At 25.7% G+C, this 18,637-nt stretch overlaps 1 non-coding gene across 1 annotated transcript; it reads left to right on the top strand.

Annotated features, from left to right (window-relative positions):
* The first annotated feature begins 14,625 nt into the window (after window positions 1-14,625).
* Window positions 14,626-14,697, top strand: Trnaa-ugc. Its single transcript has one exon. It is a non-coding gene; the product is annotated as a tRNA-Ala (tRNA).
* The last annotated feature ends 3,940 nt before the right edge of the window (window positions 14,698-18,637 follow it).

Below are 18,637 nucleotides of genomic sequence, written 5' to 3'. Positions count from 1 at the left end.
CATTCCATAGTTTCATTATAAACAGTTTTCAAGTATTACACCTTTTTAAGGTCCGTAAATTTGCTTGAAGTCTGTAAAAGTTCGTTTTTTAAAAAAAAACTTCCTAAATTGTACGATATAGTGTACAGAATTTTAGCGCAATTACAAATGATTGCAGAAATTCAATTATTTTCAAAAATAATAAAATTCTTTGCAGAAATTCAATTGTTTTCAAAAATTTTGATAAATAAAATTAAATAAAATTTATTGAAACAATGTTTTATGAAAATTTAATTTTCAGAAACATTGAATTATTCAATAACTTGTTATTTTTGTATTATTTAAATAATTGGATTCTAGTAAAATTTTCAAATAAAAATTGATTTAAAAATGAATTTCAGTTAAAATTTTAGATTATAATTGAATATTTAATATTTAATTATTTTCTAAAATTTTAATGAAATTCTTTTTAACAAGTAAATTTTTTTCAAAATATTTTTAATAAAATTGTTTGTAGAAATTTAATTAATTTCAATAATTTATCAAAATTTAATATCTACTATTTCAATAAAATTTCACAAAAGAATTCAATTAGGTATTTAAAAAGAAATATTATTAAAAAAATTCGTTTAAAAAATTCAATTATTTTCAAAAGTAATGAAATTCTTCGCAAAAATTCAATTATGGTCAAAAGTTTAAAAAAAAATTATCGTCAAAATTTCAATTATCTTTATAAATAATAAAATTTTTCCTCAAAAATTTAATTATTTTCAAAAATTTTAATAAAATTCTAGGCAAAATTTAAATTATTTTCAGAAATTTTTCAAAACAATTCCTTTTTTTATAAAATTTTTAATAAAATTCCACGCAAAAATTTATTTATTTTCATAAATAGTAAAATTCTTATTAGAAATTCAATTATTTTTATAAATAATAAAACTCATCGAAGTATTTCAATTATAATCAAAATTCCCCAAGAAATGTAATTATTTTTAAAAAATGTATTAAAATTCGTCAAAAGGATTCAATTATTTAAAAATTTGTTGATAAAATTCTTAACGAAAATTAAATTTTAAGAAACATTCAATAAATAAATTATTTTTGTATTTAAATAATTGAATCCCAGTAGAATTTTCTATAATAAAAATTGATTTAAAAATAAATTTAAGTTAAAATTTTAGATAGTATTTAAATATTAAAAGCAGTATGAGTTGCGTTAATTTTTTAGAAATAATTGAATTTTGAAATTAATTTTTTGGAGAAATTTTAATTGCGAATTTTTTTATATTATTTTAAGTTTTTATTTTCTAATATATATTTAATTGAAGAATTTACGAATAATTGAAATTTCGTAAAATTGAATATTGCAAAGAAATTGATTTGAAAATTGTGAAAGAACGTTTTCGAAAATTATTGAAAATAATTGAAAGAAGAATTTTAGTTAGAAATTCTTGAAGATAATAATTGGATTGATAATGATTTTATCAATTTGCCATTTTTAATTATTATAAAACATGAAGAAATCGATCACTCCGAGTCGAATCACTTCGAACTCGGAGTTCTCGATATCTTCATGTCTTATAGTTTTGTAAAATTTAATTTATAGTTTTAAGTAAAATGTTCATTTATTTAACTCGGACTAGTTATACACTGTAGAAAAATTTAGGAAGTTGTCGATCACTGGAGTTGGGAGTAAAATTTTCCGAGTTAAAAATTAACTCCAAAAGGGAGTTTAATTTAATAACTTCTTATGTTTACTGTGTAAATTTCAACTCCCTTCGCTTTAACTCCCAAATGGATGCGACTTTTATAGAATCCCCTGTAATTCAAATTTATATAGAACCAACTACTAAAACGATTGTTTTGCGTCTTCAAGTCGATTCGAGGCCTGTATAAGTAATAGTATTGTTTCTTGTTCGCTTTAGTTGAATTAACCCTGAGTTCCAGTTTCATCGATTTCTTTCATTTTTCCGATTTAAAATGACGAGAATGTTTACGAAAGCCATACTTTACATAAACGTTGCATTGGACCGCTAGATTATATGCTGTTGAGGTTTTAATTTACGATTCATAAAATGAGAAAATAAGGCGATGATTTCGTTTCGATGATTCGATACTTAACACCGTGGTATGCTCGTTTCGTATATACATAGTGGTCCGTGAGCAATCACGATCTATTCCGACACTTTTGCTGGAAGGAAGACTAGCGCAGAGGTCAAGAAATTCCAGAAACTCTCCAAGAATATCGACAATCTCGAACCGCGCGTCACCACTTAACGGGAGAAACGCGATGCCGACATTCATTATATGACATATCAAGAGGACATCCAAAGCAAGAATTTCGTAATGCTAAGGAGAACCAAATGAGAGAAGAGAAAAAAAAAGTAGGAAAGACAGGCGATAAATGCTCTCCTTGGTGTTGCAAGATCACCTTTTGCTTTCGAGTCAGAGAATGTCGACACCTTGATAAATATGTCGACAGGTTCAAGTAAATTAAAATGTTCTTATGATTTCCATCTTCACTATATATTGAGTACAATTTAATCTCACAATTAATTTTAATTTATCTAGTTGATTTTATCGCGAGGGAGTCATTGATTTTGAATGAATTGGACTTTAGTGCGAGCGTTCTCTATAGACACTGCGTGTAAGAGGAAAAGAGGGAAGGAAAAAGAAAGGTGATGGAAAAGATGCGGGAAAAGTTAGAGAAGGAAAAGGGGGAAAGAGTTCAAGAGGTTGTTTAATGAAGAGTTAAAAATTTATTCCCTACCCCGATCAGTCAACACAAAATCCGCTCTAATTACTATTTCTCAGTGAGAAAACCGTAACAAACCGGTCCCGTTGTTCATTGTATGTGCTCTCATAAATATCGAAAGGTGCGGCTAATAACAGTTTAAGATCGTTCAGATTATTTGTGATTGAAATTCGTTCAGCGCCTTATTACGTAATTGACAGTGATTTTGAAGAGGTGTTATTAAAACCCTCTTTACACTCACAAGTATATCGTTATTATTTTAGTAAAATGATTAAGGAAAATTGGTTTGTTGTTCTTCTTTACAGGGAAATATCAGGGAAAGTAAAATTGGTCAGGGTAAAGTCAGAGATTTTTTATTAAAAGTACTGGACAAAATTAAATTTTTAGAATTCATAAACTATGCAATTACCACGAATTCTAATAAAAAACCTTCAATTTTTTCTATTTATGACAATAATTTCTTTATTGTTTAACTAAATAACTTAATTCTTGAAGAACTATCATAAAATTATTACTTATAAATTATTCAATGAATAATTTTACTTAAATGTTTCAAAATTAACTGAATTTTAAATTAGTCCAATTCTTCTGAAAATAGTTAAATTTTTTAATATTTAATAATTTATTGAAAATAATGTATTTAGAGTAGAATAAAATTAAACATGAATTAGTTAAAAACACTAAAAAAAATTTATTTTAAAGAAGTTATAAATGTTGGTAGAAATTCAATAATTTTCAAAAATAATAAAATTCTTCGCAGAAATTCAATTATATGTTCAACATTTTTTAAAAAATTCTCGTTATAATTTCAATTATCTTTAAAAAATAAGAAAATTCTTCGAAATTCAATTACTCTATGAAATTTTAATAAAATTCTTTGCAAAATTTCAATTATTAAAATTCTCGTCAAAATTTCAATTATCTTTAAAAAATAAGAAAATTCTTCTCCGAAATTCAATTACTTTCTGAAATTTTAATAAAATTCTTTGCTAATTATCTTTAAAAAATAAGAAAATTCTTCACCGAAATTCAATTACTGCATGAAATTTTAATAAAATTCTTTGCAAAATTTCAATTATCTTTAAAAAAATAAGAAAATTCTTCTCCAAAATTTAATTACTTTCTAAAATTTTAATAAAATTCTTTGCAAAATTTCAATTATTTTTAAAAAATAAGAAATTTTAATGAAATTCTACTCAAATATTCAATTATTTTCATAAATAATAGAAATTTTACAGGTATTCAATTATTTACAAATTTTTTATAAATTTCTTCACAATAATTCAATTATTTTCGCATAAATAATAAAACTCATTGCAGAATTTCAATTATTTTTAATATAATTTCAATCGGGTTCCTTGAAAAATGTAATTTTTGTTAAAAATTGTATTAATATCTTCCAAAAGAATTCAATTAGTTATTAAAAAAAAATTTAATCAAATTCTACTCAAACATTTATTTTTTTTTATATATAATAAAAATTTAACAGGGATTCAATTATTTCAAAATTTTTTTATAAATTTCTTCGCAATAATTCAATTATTTTCATAAATAATAAAACTCATTGCTAAATTTCAATTATTTTTAATACAATTTAAACAAATTTCTTGAAAAAATGGAATTAGTTTTAAAAATATTTTTAATATTCGTCAAAAAATTCAATTATTTAAAAATTTTGTTGATAAAATTATTTAAATTATTTAAATAATTGAATTTTAGTAGAATTTTCTAATAAAAGTTGGATTAAAAATGAATTTTAGTTAAAATTTTTGATAATAATTTAATATTAAAAGCACTACAAGATGAATTTTTGGAAATAATTGAATTTTGAAAAGGTTTCAAATTAAAATCTTTGAAAAATTAAATTTTTCATACTTTTAACTAACAATTATGTAGAATTAATTTTTTTGAAAAAGTTTAATGGAAGTTTTTTAAAATGATTTGAAGTTTTTATTTTCTAATATATACTTATTTAATTGAAGAATTTCGAGATAATCGAAATTTCGTAAAATTAATTGTAAACAAATGAATTTGAAAATTCTCAAAGAACTTTTTCAAAAATTATTAAAAATAATTGATTTAAAGAAGAATTTTAGTTAAAAATTCTTATTGGTGTTTTCGAATAATTTTACAAGTGAAGAAGTTCGTAAATAATTCTAATAAAACATTTTTTTGGATACCTAATTATTTTTAGAGTAAATCAGAATATTTTTTAGGGTTAGGGGAAAAGTCTAAATTTTTTCTGGAAATCAGAGAAACATCAGGGAAAAACAAAATTAAATTTTTATTGCAACCCTGGTTATTTAAAAATAATTGAAATTTTTGAATACTTTGAATTAGTGAAATTTGACTATTTTTTGTAGTTATTTATTTACTAATTATTAGTAATTAGATATTTTTTACTAATTACTGAAGCATAAAGTCACGTATCAAAAAAATTAATTTAAAGTTTCTAAATGTTAAATAAAAATTTTTTATTGTAATTGCAATCAGTTTATGAAAATGTAACGCGCTCCAAAGAAAAGTACCTAATATCAACTCACTTTATGGTTATGTTTACATTATTTTTACTTTTTTCTACAAGTTTCTCTGTTTAATTGAAAACGAAAATTGTAGTTTTATTAATTATTTTTAAGGAATGACGATTTAAAATTCATTGGTTTAAAGTTAGAGCTGTTCTCTTTTATTTATTTTAATTTCAAAAACTACAAACCTAACCTCAAATTTTTTGTTTTTTTTCTTCGACGAGCGTCACAAATATATTTATGAAAAATATTTCGTTCACTTGAACGTTCAAACTTTGTGAATCATTAATAAACCATGCTTTCTATTCGCTCTTTTTCTGTTTTTATCGTTGTTTTCATCTTTGCCTACTTTTCTCGGCTTAAAAATTTATTTACATCATTTCGATTTTATTTGCATTGTTAATATCGAATATCATTAGACGAAAGTTAAAATAAAAATCATTCGAATATCAATGGATACTGAGATATCGATTTTACCTAATTGATTTGACTAATTAATCAGACGTAGTAACTTGATTAAGTTGTACTTGAAAATGTCTCGGTTGATTTAACTTATTAATTAGTCGAATCAATTAAGAATTTATTTTGCAATAGTCGCCGCACTTGAATTCACTAATCCCTTCTCTTCACGCACTTCATAGTGTGTCGAGAAATTTATCATGGAAAATCAAATTCTAACAAGAATTTGAACCAAAGATCAGGGAAAATGAAACTGGTCAGGTAAATCAGAGAAATGTTAGGTTATAGTTTATCAGAAGTATTTAATTTTTATTGCAATCGGCAATTTATGAAAATACTTTTAATATAAAATTAGTTCTTTATTTAAACGTTCATAATTTATGAATCATTTGATTTTTAAAATAAAACAAAAGAGAATTTTTCTGTCAACTTTTTTTTAAATTTCTTAAAATGAAATTTTATTATTTGGGTTTCGTTTTATTCATCCCATTATTTATTGTTTTGCTTGTCATTCGTTTGTGTGAATTATCATTATATTAATAATTAGTTAGGAATTTTTTTCTCCCTCGAAACATTTATGACATCTTAATAAAGCAGCGGTTGGTATCCGCATGTATAAAAATTACCTCTTTTATTACGGCATTGCGAGAAATTGAAATGAATCAAATCGCGAGAAGTGAAATTGAATGAACAATAATTGTTAATCAAGAATGAATTGAATTTATACTGAGGCAAAGGCGTCATTTGGTCGATCGTAAAATCCTGGCAGATGAAACCTTTCGAGAGCGACGTTAATTAGGTCCGGAGATATTAATAAATTTGGTATATACCAGGGCCTTGGGGCATCCTCTTGGATGCTGGGAAACTAACTGCGAGAGGAGCATTGGATCTGGATCTTTTGAATATAGCAAGCTAGAAAGTTAATTTCATGTCTCTCTTTCAACGAGGGAGGACGCGACCTCGCGAAGGTGCATCACACACAGTATACAAGGAGGTTCTTCCATGTACCATCCATGTCTCATAAATATTCTTCTTGTAATTACTTGTCTTCTTCAGTCTGGTAATCTCAACAATACACGCTGTATTAAAACATTTATTAATTTTCTTTATTATATCTTCTGTTTCTTACAATATCATGCCGCTTATCTGAAATATACTTTTCATCACAAGTATAAATTCTTTTCTCTCATCGCGTTTCCTGAAAAAGATTTAAAGACTTTTCGTTGTTTCGAAGACTTATTGAGAATCGAGCGCCTGGTACAATTCAACGAGAGTTGTGTCTGCGCTGATTTTATCTTTCAGCTATTTGTACAATTGGATTGGAAGATATCTATCAACATGAAAGAAGTGCAAATACTGGTACTCAAGTGATCTCTTCCAGATTTCTCTGATCTTCCTCTCTCATCTCTTGTTTCCCTTTAAAATATTCGTTTCACGCTCTTTTCACCTTAAATTGAATTCAATTTCTTTTTTTTACAAATATTTATCGCAGGATTACCAAGCAACCTCGTTCATTTGAACGTTCAGAACTTTAGGATCATTTGTCATCTCTTATAATTTTCAGAAAAATTACCAATAAACCTGGAAAACTTGAAAATGTCAGGGAATTTTGCTCGAAATCCTGAAAAATTGTTGTTTTCTAAAGTTATTGTGTTTATTCTTGAAATCTAATTTCACCTAAATATTTAAAAATTAATTCAATTTTAAAAGAGTTGCGTCTACAATTTTTAGAAGAAGATGAACTTCAAAAGATTTAGATTTGAAATTTTGTAAAATTTCAATTTTAAATGAATTTAATTAGAAATTTAAAAAAAAATTTAATAACTAAATTTCTTCTGAAATTAGTTAAATTTTTTAATATATACATTTAATTGATTATTGAAAATAATGGATTTATAGAAGAATTTTAGTTAAAAACAATAAAACAAATTGAATTTTGAAGCATAATTACAAATGATTGCAGAAATTCAATTATTTTCAAAAGTAGTAAAATTCTTCTCATAAATTCAATTATTTTTAAAAATTTTAATACAATTCTTGGAAAAATTTTATTTATTTTAAAAAACTTTCCTCAATTCAATGATTTTTAATATCCACTACTTCAATAAAAATCCCCAAATGAAATCAATTATTTAAACAAGATTTTAATAAAATTCTACGCAAACATTTCATTATTTTCATAAATAATAAAAATTTTACAGGAATTTAATTATCTACAAATTATTTTCATAAATTATCATTCCATTATTTTTATAAATAATAACATTTTTTACAGGGATTCAATTATTTTCATAAATACATAATAAAACTCATCGCAGACTTTCAATTATTTTTAATGCAATTTTAATGGAATTCCTCGAAAAATGTCATGATTCTTAAAAATTTTATTAAAATTTATCAAAGAAATTCAATTATTTTAAAAACCTTTGCTACAATTTATTTATTACAATTTGAGTATAATTTCCAATATATTTTTCATTAAATTTCTTCAAAGAATTAAATTATGAACAAAAATTTTAATGAAATTCTTCGTAACAATTCAATTTTTTTCAAAATAATTTTAATAAAATTTGGCAAAATTGAATTACTTTCAACTAGTCTACTATTTCAATAAATACAAAAGAATTCAATTTTTTAAAAAGAAAATTTAATATAGTTCGTCTCAAGAATTCAATTATTTTCTTCGCAAAAATCCAATTAGGTTCAAAAATTTACAAAAATTCCCGTCAAAATTTCAATTATATTTATAAATAATAATATTTTCTCCGAAATTCAATTATTTTCAAAAATTTTATTAATTTTCTTGGCCGAATTTCAATTATTTTTAATAAAATTTTCATCAAATTTCTCGAAAATGCAATTATTCTTAAAATTTTTATTAAAATTTGTCAAGAGAATTCAATTATTTAAAAATTTGTTGCTAAAATTCTTTATGAAAATTCAATTTTTAAGAAACATTTAATTATTTAACAAAATATTTATTTTTGCAGTTAAATAATTGAATTCTCGTAGAATTTTCTAATAAATATTAATTTAAAAATGAATTTCAGTTAAAATTTTAGATTATAATTGAATATTGAAAGCATTATATCGGTGGATTTTTAGAAATAATTGAATTTTCGAAAGGTTTCAAATTCTTTGAAAATTAGAACTTTTCATAGTTTTAATTAAGAATTCTGTAGAATTAATTTATTCAAAAAATTTAATGAAATTTTTTTTTAATTATTTGAAATTTTTAATTTCTAAAATATTAAATTGAAAAATGTCAGAAAAATCGAAATTTTGTAAAATTAAATTGTAAACAAATGAATTTAAAAATTCTCAAAGATCTTTTTACTAGAAATGAATAATCTTAATTTCTATATGAAGAAATAATAATGATTAAATATTTATTTAAAAATGAAGTTATTGATGTTTTGGAATAATTTTTGTTTTAAAAACCTGGAAAAATTCCGTTTTTTAACCTGGAAAACATGGAAAAGTCAGGAAGTTTGAAAAGAGCAAAAGCGTGGCAACCCTGAATAATTACCGCTGGGGATAAAATCCTACACTGTAAAAAAAGGGAGTTTAATTTTAACTCCCCAGGGGATTCTATAAAAGTCGCACCCATTTGGGAGTTAAAGCTAAGGGAGTTAAAATTTACACAGTAAAAATAAGAATCAACTCCAAAAGGGAGTTAATTTAATAATTAACTCCCTTTTAAAGTCGATTTTTAACTCGAATAATTTCACTCCCAACTCGAGTGATCGTCAACTCCCTAAATTTTTTAACAGTGTAACAATATAATTTTTACTATTACACTGTAAAAAATTTATGAAGTGTCAACTCAATAAAAAAAGTTAGGAGTTAAATTAGTTAGTTAGTTAGTTTTTAGTTAGTTAGGAGTTAAATTTTTTGAGTTAAAAATCAACTCCAAAAGAGAATTAATTTAATAACTTGTTATTTTTACTGTGTAAATTTCAACTCCCTTCGTCTAAATTTCTAAACTCCCTTCGTTTTAACTCTAAAATTTGTGCGACTTTTAAAGAATCCCCTGGGGAGTTAAAAAATTTAACTCCCTTGTTTTATTGTGTACAGTAAAAATTATAAGAAAAAATATGCGAAAAACAGCTTAAAAATAAAGTCAAATTATACTGATTGATGCGGAGTTGAAGAACAACAAACATTTTGTGTGGAAAACATTGAACAATTTGAAGGAGGGAAATAATTTTATCTTGGCAGACGAGTGTGTGTGTGTGTATAGATTGTAAAATTGGAAAAATAAGATAAAATCTAGATTTATCCACTCGACATGCATCGTTACTATTAGAGAAATCCGCAGTCTTCTCGTTCCCGGAAGATGTGTAAGAACGGAGAATCCCGTTCCTTGAGTGAGGATAGAAACGCGGGAAGGACGAAGAAGGAGTCTCAAGAAGGACGACGTGCTTGATTCCTTTCGCAAAGTCGCCTCCTCGTCGTCGTCGTCGTCGTTGTCGTGCACACGATGGAGGCTTAACCCTCGCACGGTTGGCATGTAGCTTACCGACTTCTTGTATCGGCTACGAAGTTCCATGTTTTTCTTGGATGCAGCATGCTATCCTCGCGGGGGCTCAGGCTCGGGGTAATTGGAGCGATCGGCACTTGTTTTCGCACGGTGAGATCACGACCATGCGACCATAAGACCGGTGCTCATTACGCGCGGCAGGTTTCCTCTCAGTCTCATGTATTCCAAGTGATATTATACAACGACCAAATCCCTTCTATCTCCCTCTCTTCTTCTCTCATGATACAAAAATGTTTTTCTAGGTCAATCCTTTTTTTCCATTTTCGCATTCCACTCTTCATGTTTCAACTTAAATAATTTATTTTATTACCATTTCTTTCTCCTTATACTGTGACTCCTTTTGTGTATTAAAATAAAATTATTGTAATTGCCCGAGGCTCATTTGTAGTTCGATGACTTTTGTTTCAAAAAACACATTCTCATGGACCCTATGGAAATTTTTCTACTCCTTTCAAGTATAGGAAGCTCGTCGTGGTTAGAAAATGATCTATATAGAAAGAGTCCGATCAGCTATGGTCGATATAATCATCGAGATTGATTCGTGATCAAAATTGATCAATTTTGTATACATTTCTTTTTTACTTAGGCAAAACAAGAAGCCATCTTTTCCGTTACGTATTCTATTAACCTCCATACTATAATTTCATTCAGATCTCTGATTCAACAAAAAGAATTAATTCCGCTTCTATAAACAAAAAAGAATCGAATAAATTTTTGAACAAATTCAAACGTTAATTTCAAGAATATAAACATTTTTTTTACCCATTTAAATAACTCAAATAAATTTTTACAAATACTCAATCAGGGTGGCCATAAAGATTTAATTTTGTTTTCCCTGATTTCCAGACAAAATTTTAACTTTCTCCCTGACTCTAAAAAATATTATGGTTCACTCTAAAAATTATTAGGTACACAAAAAAGTGTTCTACTATTACTTTTATTTACAGATTTCTTTAATTGTAAAATTATGCAAAAAGACTAATAACTTTATTTTTAAATAAATATTTAATCATTATTATTTTTCTGTAGGAATTAAAATTCTTCAAAACATTCAAATTCAAACCTTTTTGAAATTCAACAAATTATTAGAATAATATTGTAAAACATGAAGATATCGATAACACCGAGTCTTCGACTCGAAGTGATCGATTTCTTCATGTTTTACAATAATTAAAGATGACCGAGTGATTAAATCATTTTTTTATATATTTTATTTATGAATATTGTTTCTGTTACTTCTTCAAAATAATTTTCATCATTTTAATTCAATTATTATTTTCTAGAATTTTTAACTAAAATTCTTCTTTAAATCAATTATTTTTAATACTTAATTTTTTAAAAAGTTCTTTGAGAATTTTCAAATCTTTTTGTTTACAATTTTTTCAAATTTTATGAGATTTCGATTATTCTGACATTTTTCAATTAAATATATATTAGAAAATAAAAACTTTAAGAAAATTCCATTAAACTTTTTCAAAAAAATTAATTCTACAGAATTGTTAGTAAAAAGTATGAAAAATTCAAATTTTCAAAGATTTTAATTAAAAACATTTTCAAAATTCAATTATTTCTAAAAATTTATTCTATAATGCTTTTAATATTCAATTATTATCTAAAATTTTAACTGAAAAATTTTTTTAAGTCAAATTTTGTTAGCAAATTCTACGAGAATTAAATTATTCAAATACAAAAATAATTATTTTACGGAATAATTGAATGTTTTTTAAAATTTAATTCTCATAAAAAATTTTATAATAATTGAATTCTTTTGAAGAGTTTTAATAAATTTTTTTAAAATAATTTTATTTTTCAAGAAAACTATTAAAAATAAATGAATACCTGTAAAAATTATTTTAAATTATTTCTAAACATTCATGCTATAATGCTTTAATTATTATTTAAAATTTTAACTAAAAATCATATTTAAATTAATTTTTATTAGAAAATTCTACGAGAATTCAATTATTTAAATACAAAACAAAATTCTTTTGACGAATTTTAATAAAATTTTTAAGAATAATTTTTTTTCTCGAGAAATTTGATTAAAATTGTATTAAAAATAATACAATTCTTGTAAAAATTATTAAAAATTAAATTCTACGAGAATTCAATGACTTAAATACAAAATTAAATAATTTATGGAATAATTGAATGGTTCTTAAAATTTAATTCTCATAACAAATTTTATTAACAAATTTTATAATAATTGAATTCTTTTGACGAATTTTAATAAATTTTTGAAAAATAATTTCATTTTTCGAGAAAACTATTAAAAATAATTGAATGTCTGTAACTGTTATTACAAATATTATTTATAAAAATTCGTGCTATAATTCTTTAAGTATTCAATTATTATCTAAAATTTTAACTAAAATTTATATTTAAATCAATTTTTATTAGAAAATTCTGGGAGAATTCAATTATTTACATACAAAATTAAATAATTTTTGGAGTAATTGAATGTTTCTTTAAATTTAATTCTCATAAAGAATTTTCAACTTAAATAATTAAATTCTTTTGACGAATTTTAATAAAATTTTTAAGAATAATTTCATTTTTAAGTATAATTCAATTATTATCTAAAACTTTAACTGAAATTCATATTTAAATAAATTTTTATTAGAAAATTTAACGAGAATTCAATTATTCAAATACAAAAATGAATAATTTATTGAATAATTATTATTATTTATGAAAATAATCGAATTATTATAGAAAAATTTGTAAATAATTTGTAAGTAATTGAAATATGATGATCATGTAATATTTTACAATTTTTACAATTATTGTTATACAAAAAGAATATACTCGACATTGATCGTTAGTATCCAGATGTTAGAAGATAGCATCTTTCTCTTAAATATCCATTTTTGAATATCCAGCCTTAGCCGTGCGTGTTTGATAATAATTAATCGAGAGGTCGAAATTAAATTCAGTGTCATTTGTTTCTTTGAAAATTAACATCCACCTTGTCGACATATATATGAGAAATTCCTTGAAAAAACAACACAGTGTGTGCTATCTGTGAAAAAGTTAGAGACACAAATTTATAAAGAGACTGAAAAACGCGACGTACTTAAGAGCAATTTGGACAACTATTTAGAAGAGAGGTCGCACGGAAAGAGTGACATCTCATTTGATACCGCCGAGAGAAAAAGAGTGTGTGTGTGAGAGAGAGAGAGAGAGAAAGAGTATTTTAATCGGAGGTTCAAAAGAGCGATCCAGAGAAACAGAGCGTTTGGCATTCTCTCGGTTTTCTATGGACCTTATATGCTCCCCGGAGGGAAGATGCCCCAAAGATAAGACCCTAAGAAAAGGAGAGGGCTGACCGAAATGCATAACTTAGTCTCAAAAAAAAGAGGGAGAATTTAATCTCCAAACTAAGTCTCACTCTCGTTTTCTCTCTTTCTAACGTTCACTTGGAGCAATCTACATTTTTTATCTCTCTCTCTCTCTCTCCTCTCTTTTCGTCGTCGTGGTAAAATAAATAGGACGCCCTGGTCGAAATATGTCCTCCGTCTCACTAAAATATATATAGAGCGAGTTGAAGAAGAATTCAAGAGAAAGGAGAGAGAAGAGATCGAGAATTCCTGGCTAGTCGAGTGAGACTGAATGTGTACCTTATGGACCCGCAGGTTCACCATCGAGAGTGTGTGCTTGGTACTTGAACGCAGGGAGAAAAAGAGGGATGAGAGCGAGGGCATATCGAGAAGATCGTGTAGAAACATAGGATGCTCGGTTCGAAAGGGAATTCCGGGCAATGGCTTTTTGATATCGAAGTGAATCCTTCTCGTCTTTTCTCTCGCACACCCGCTGTGTGCGATGACAAAGACCCTCTCCATAGCCAAAAACAAGTTAAGAGTCCTCGGATTCTCGGGGACGGAAGCCTCGCCAGATTATGTTCACGATTTAAAGATTCCACACAACTGGGTATTTTTAACTGGTCAGTAAAATCAAAAAAATACTGCTTCCTCCGCATCTCTTGTATCTTAACCCTTATCTCGAATATCATTCCCTAATTATCTTGAGACCATAATACTACTCACCTTTCTTCTTATTCGTGCGGTCAAGAAAGTTTTTTCATTTATCGAAAATTAAAATTCAATTTATTTACGTTATATTTCACAAAAAATTATATATAGAGGACATTTAGTTTCTGTTAATTGAAAAATATTTGCAAATATACATTCTGAATTTGTAAATTTCAAAGAGAAGTTCGTTCTGTTGGTTCAGTATTGAAATACTTGAGACAATTAAGTTCGGGAATAATTTTCTGAGAATGATGAGGGACCTTTTGTTCACAAACGTTTTGGTTTATTTCTCAGGTAAGTCGAATCGAAAACTTTCGGGTTTTAAAACAAATCGGGGATGTAGCTCAGTGGTAGAGCGTTCGCTTTGCATGTGAAAGGCCCCGGGTTCGATCCCCGGCATCTCCAATTTTTTTTTCTTTTTGCAAACAGAAATAATATGGAAATCTCCCTTAAATTACGATAATTTTTTTTACTACTGTTACTTACTGGGTTTATTTTTTATTAATTATAGATTATATTTTGTAACTTATTACATATAGAATTTAAAAAATTTTCAGATGTTCGATAAGTATTGGTATATTTCTACACCGAGAGAGAATATATATTAAATTTTGTAAAAGTATTTTACAAATTGGGGAAAAAGTGCAACAAAGCGAAATTTTGATATAAAAACAGGGTTGCCACAGGTCAGGGAATTCAGGGAAATTAGAATTGGTCAAGGAAATAAGGGAAAAGTAAGAGAATTTTGTTAAAAGTACGGGAAAAATTAGATTTTTAGAATTTATAAGAAATAACTTATATTAAATAACTTAATTCTTGAAGAACTATCGTAAAATTATTATTTATAAATTATTTAATAAATAATTTTTCTTAAAAATTTCAAAAGAGTTGCGTTTACAATCTTCATAAATAGATGAATTTTTCAAAGGTTTCAATTTGAAATTTTAAGAACAATTGATTCCAGAAATTTAATTATTTTCAAAAGTGATAAACTTCTTCGCAGAAATTCAATTATGTTCAAAAATTTTTTTAAATTCTAGTGGAAATTTCAATTATTTTTAGAAATAATAAAATTCTTCTTCGAAATTCTATTATTTTCAAAAATTTTGGTAAATAAAATTGTTGGCATAATTTTAATTATTTTCAAAACATTTCCTCTTCTCAATGATTTTCAATATCTACTATTTTAATAAAATTTTCCAAAAGAATTCAATTATTTAAACAAAATTTTAATAAAAGTTTCACAGAAATTGAATTACTTACCAATTTTTTTAATAAATTTCTTCAAATCAATTATAATAAATCAATAATAAAATTGCAATTTTAATAAAATTTTTCTGTACAATTCAATTATTTTTAATACAATTCTTCTTAAGAATTCAATTATTTAAAAAAATGTGAATCAAGTTCTTCACAAGAAATCAATTATTTTCATAAATAATAAAATTTTTCTCGAGAATTCAATTATTTAAAAAAGTTTTGGTAAAATGCTTCATAAAAATTTGAAAAATTATATAGAATACAATTATTTTCGTAATATATAAAATTCTTCCTAGGAATACAATTATTGTCAAAAAATTTTGTAAAAGTTTTCAAAATAATTCAATTATTTTCGTAAAAAATAAAATTCTTCGAAGCAAATCAATTATTTAAGAAATTTTAATAAAATTCTTCCCAAGAATTCAATTCTTTTAAAAAATAAACATTTTAAAAGAAATTCAATTATTTTAAAAAATTTGAATAAAATTCTTCACAAGAAATGAATTATTTTCATAAATAATAATATTTTTCTCCAGAAATCAATTATTTTCACAAATAAATTTTTGCATAGGAATTCAATTCTTTAAAAAAAATTTTAATAAAATTTGTTGCAAGAATTCAATTATTTTCTCATCTTAAATTCATTATAAGTTGTTGAATTTCGAAAAGGTTTGAATTTGAAATTTTTTGAAAATCTTAATTTCTATAGAAAAATAATAATGATTAAATATGTATTTAAAAAAGAAGTTATTAATGTTTTCGAATAATTTTACAATTAAAGAAATTCGTTAATAAATGTAATAGAACATTTTTTTGAGTGTCTAATAATTTTTGGAGTGAATCAGAATATTCTTCAGGGTCAGGGAAGAAGTCAAAATTTTGTCTGGATATCAGGGAAAAGTCAGGGAAAAACAAAATTAAATTTTTGTGAAAACCCTGAAAAAATACTAACTTTAAAAAAATTTATGTGAAATTTTAATATAATTATATCAAATATCAAGAATATTAATAAAATTTTAATATAACTTTACTAAATTTCACATAATTTTTTTTTAAATTTAGTATTTTTTATTTCAAAATTTCGCTTTGTTGCACTTTTTCCCTAATTTGTAAAATACTTAAACAAAATTTAATATATATTCTCTCTTCGTGTATCAGATATTGTCCATATTATCACTATTCTTTTAATTAATTAAATAAAATGTTTAAATAATTATTTAAATGAAGTATATTTTGATTAAGATATGCTCTGAAAAATGATATATTTGTCTCAAAAATATAAATATTTTTGTTTTGAATGTAAACCACTGAATAAAAAACCTACTGTTTGTAAAAATAAAAAAAATTGGAGATTTTTTTGTAATAAAATCAGTGAATAGTGAACAATTAGGAAATTTTATCAACATACTGAAAACAAATTTTAATTACCATTATAATTTTAAATCGAAACCTTGAATCCCTTTCTATTTTTGCCAATAATTGAAATTTAGAAATATGAAATTGTATTGGTTTTAAATAATTTAATTTTCGATGAAGTAGTGTCTTAAAATTATTATTTATAATTTGTACTCAACAATTTTAAAAATACTTAAATGAATTTTGAAAGAATTACTCTCTACATTTGAATTATCAAAATATTTTTCTAATTTGAATTAGTAATTATGGCATTTCTACAATAAAAAATAACGCAAGTGGGACAATCTGCAAGCCGGACAACTTGCAAGCCTTTCCCCTAAATCGTATTTTCACTAATTCAGCTACACGGAGAGAAGAGAATAGTGAAGGCGACTATCGGTTCAGTTCTGATAACTATTAAACAGTCTTGTTAATTTTCGACGGACAAATTTAAGAGTCGCATCTACTACACTATACATAGTATAGGAACGACTGTCAGTTTAGTCAGGGATACTAAACAGGAACTAAACCGCCAGGGGCGCTACAATCGCTCTCCATGTGTTTCTGCTACTAAACGCGTTTTGTTGTCACGACTATAACTCTTCTCTCAGTGTAGTAAACGAATATTTGCACCATTTTATTAGTAAACATACTATACTATTTCAGATTTAGAAAGCAATCATTTTTTTTTAGTGTAATCCGTCTTACACTCGAATAAAAAGTTTCACTTGGAACAGTTCCAGATGAAGACTCTTTTTCCGGTAGTTAGTTTTGTTTAGAATTATGTTTCCGAATTTGATTACTTTTGATGTCGGGATAAATCATTAATGATACAAAAGTAAATTTTATTCCATCACTTTGGGTCTAATTCAGAACAAAAAAGTATTTAGCTATTAAATAGTAAATGAAAGGAAAGAGCACCATGATTCAAAGAGACAATTTACCGCAAAGAACACGTTCGATTTTCCATAATTTTCTTAAAGAGAAAAAAAATGAAAGAAGTGGGGTCTTGAAAATATAGCAACTTGAAATGATGTACTATTGGGAATCAAATTCATGACCTAGCCTCTCAACGAAAGGATCACGTCCCCAAGATGCTCTTGGCTATCTTCACCACTCGCCCTATATAATTTGGAGCGCTCACGTGACCCTGAAACGACTCGGGTCAACGCCACATTTGTAATCTTCCTGATGCCGGCGCGACCTGTTCGCACGTTGTTTCTTGCCCGTTACTGGTATCTATATATATATATATACATGTAAGAGAATAGATGACGCGCGAGAGAAGGTGCCTCGATGACGACAGGTTGGTCCATTCTGGTCGTGGCATATCCGATGCTGTACTCACTCTTTATCTAGTGATCAGCAATCCCTCTCAAAGATCAATCTCGAAACGATCGACCTCGATCTGCAAACCAAGCGCAGAGAGATCACTTCCATCGTTGCGCGAGATTCTTATCCAAAGGGGAGTAAACTTGGCGTGGTAGTGTACTCACTTCAAATGCCTCTCAGTACACGCCGTTTGACAATTTATTGACTATGAATGTGGAAATTGTAAGTAGTCTTTGAATCAGAGAGAAAATGTTCTCTGTTTCTATTGAGCAATACGAACTTCTTGATTGGGATTTTATTATATCTTCAAAACGGGACAAAACTCTTGTATCGTGTATACCATTTCGTAATAGTAAAA

Source organism: Leptopilina heterotoma, unplaced genomic scaffold (assembly GCF_015476425.1).
Source record: "Leptopilina heterotoma isolate Lh14 unplaced genomic scaffold, ASM1547642v1 Lhet_116, whole genome shotgun sequence".
Lineage (NCBI taxonomy): Eukaryota > Metazoa > Arthropoda > Insecta > Hymenoptera > Figitidae > Leptopilina > Leptopilina heterotoma.
Note: the sequence above shows the minus strand (reverse complement) of the source record. Positions and strands in the feature narration are given on the sequence as shown.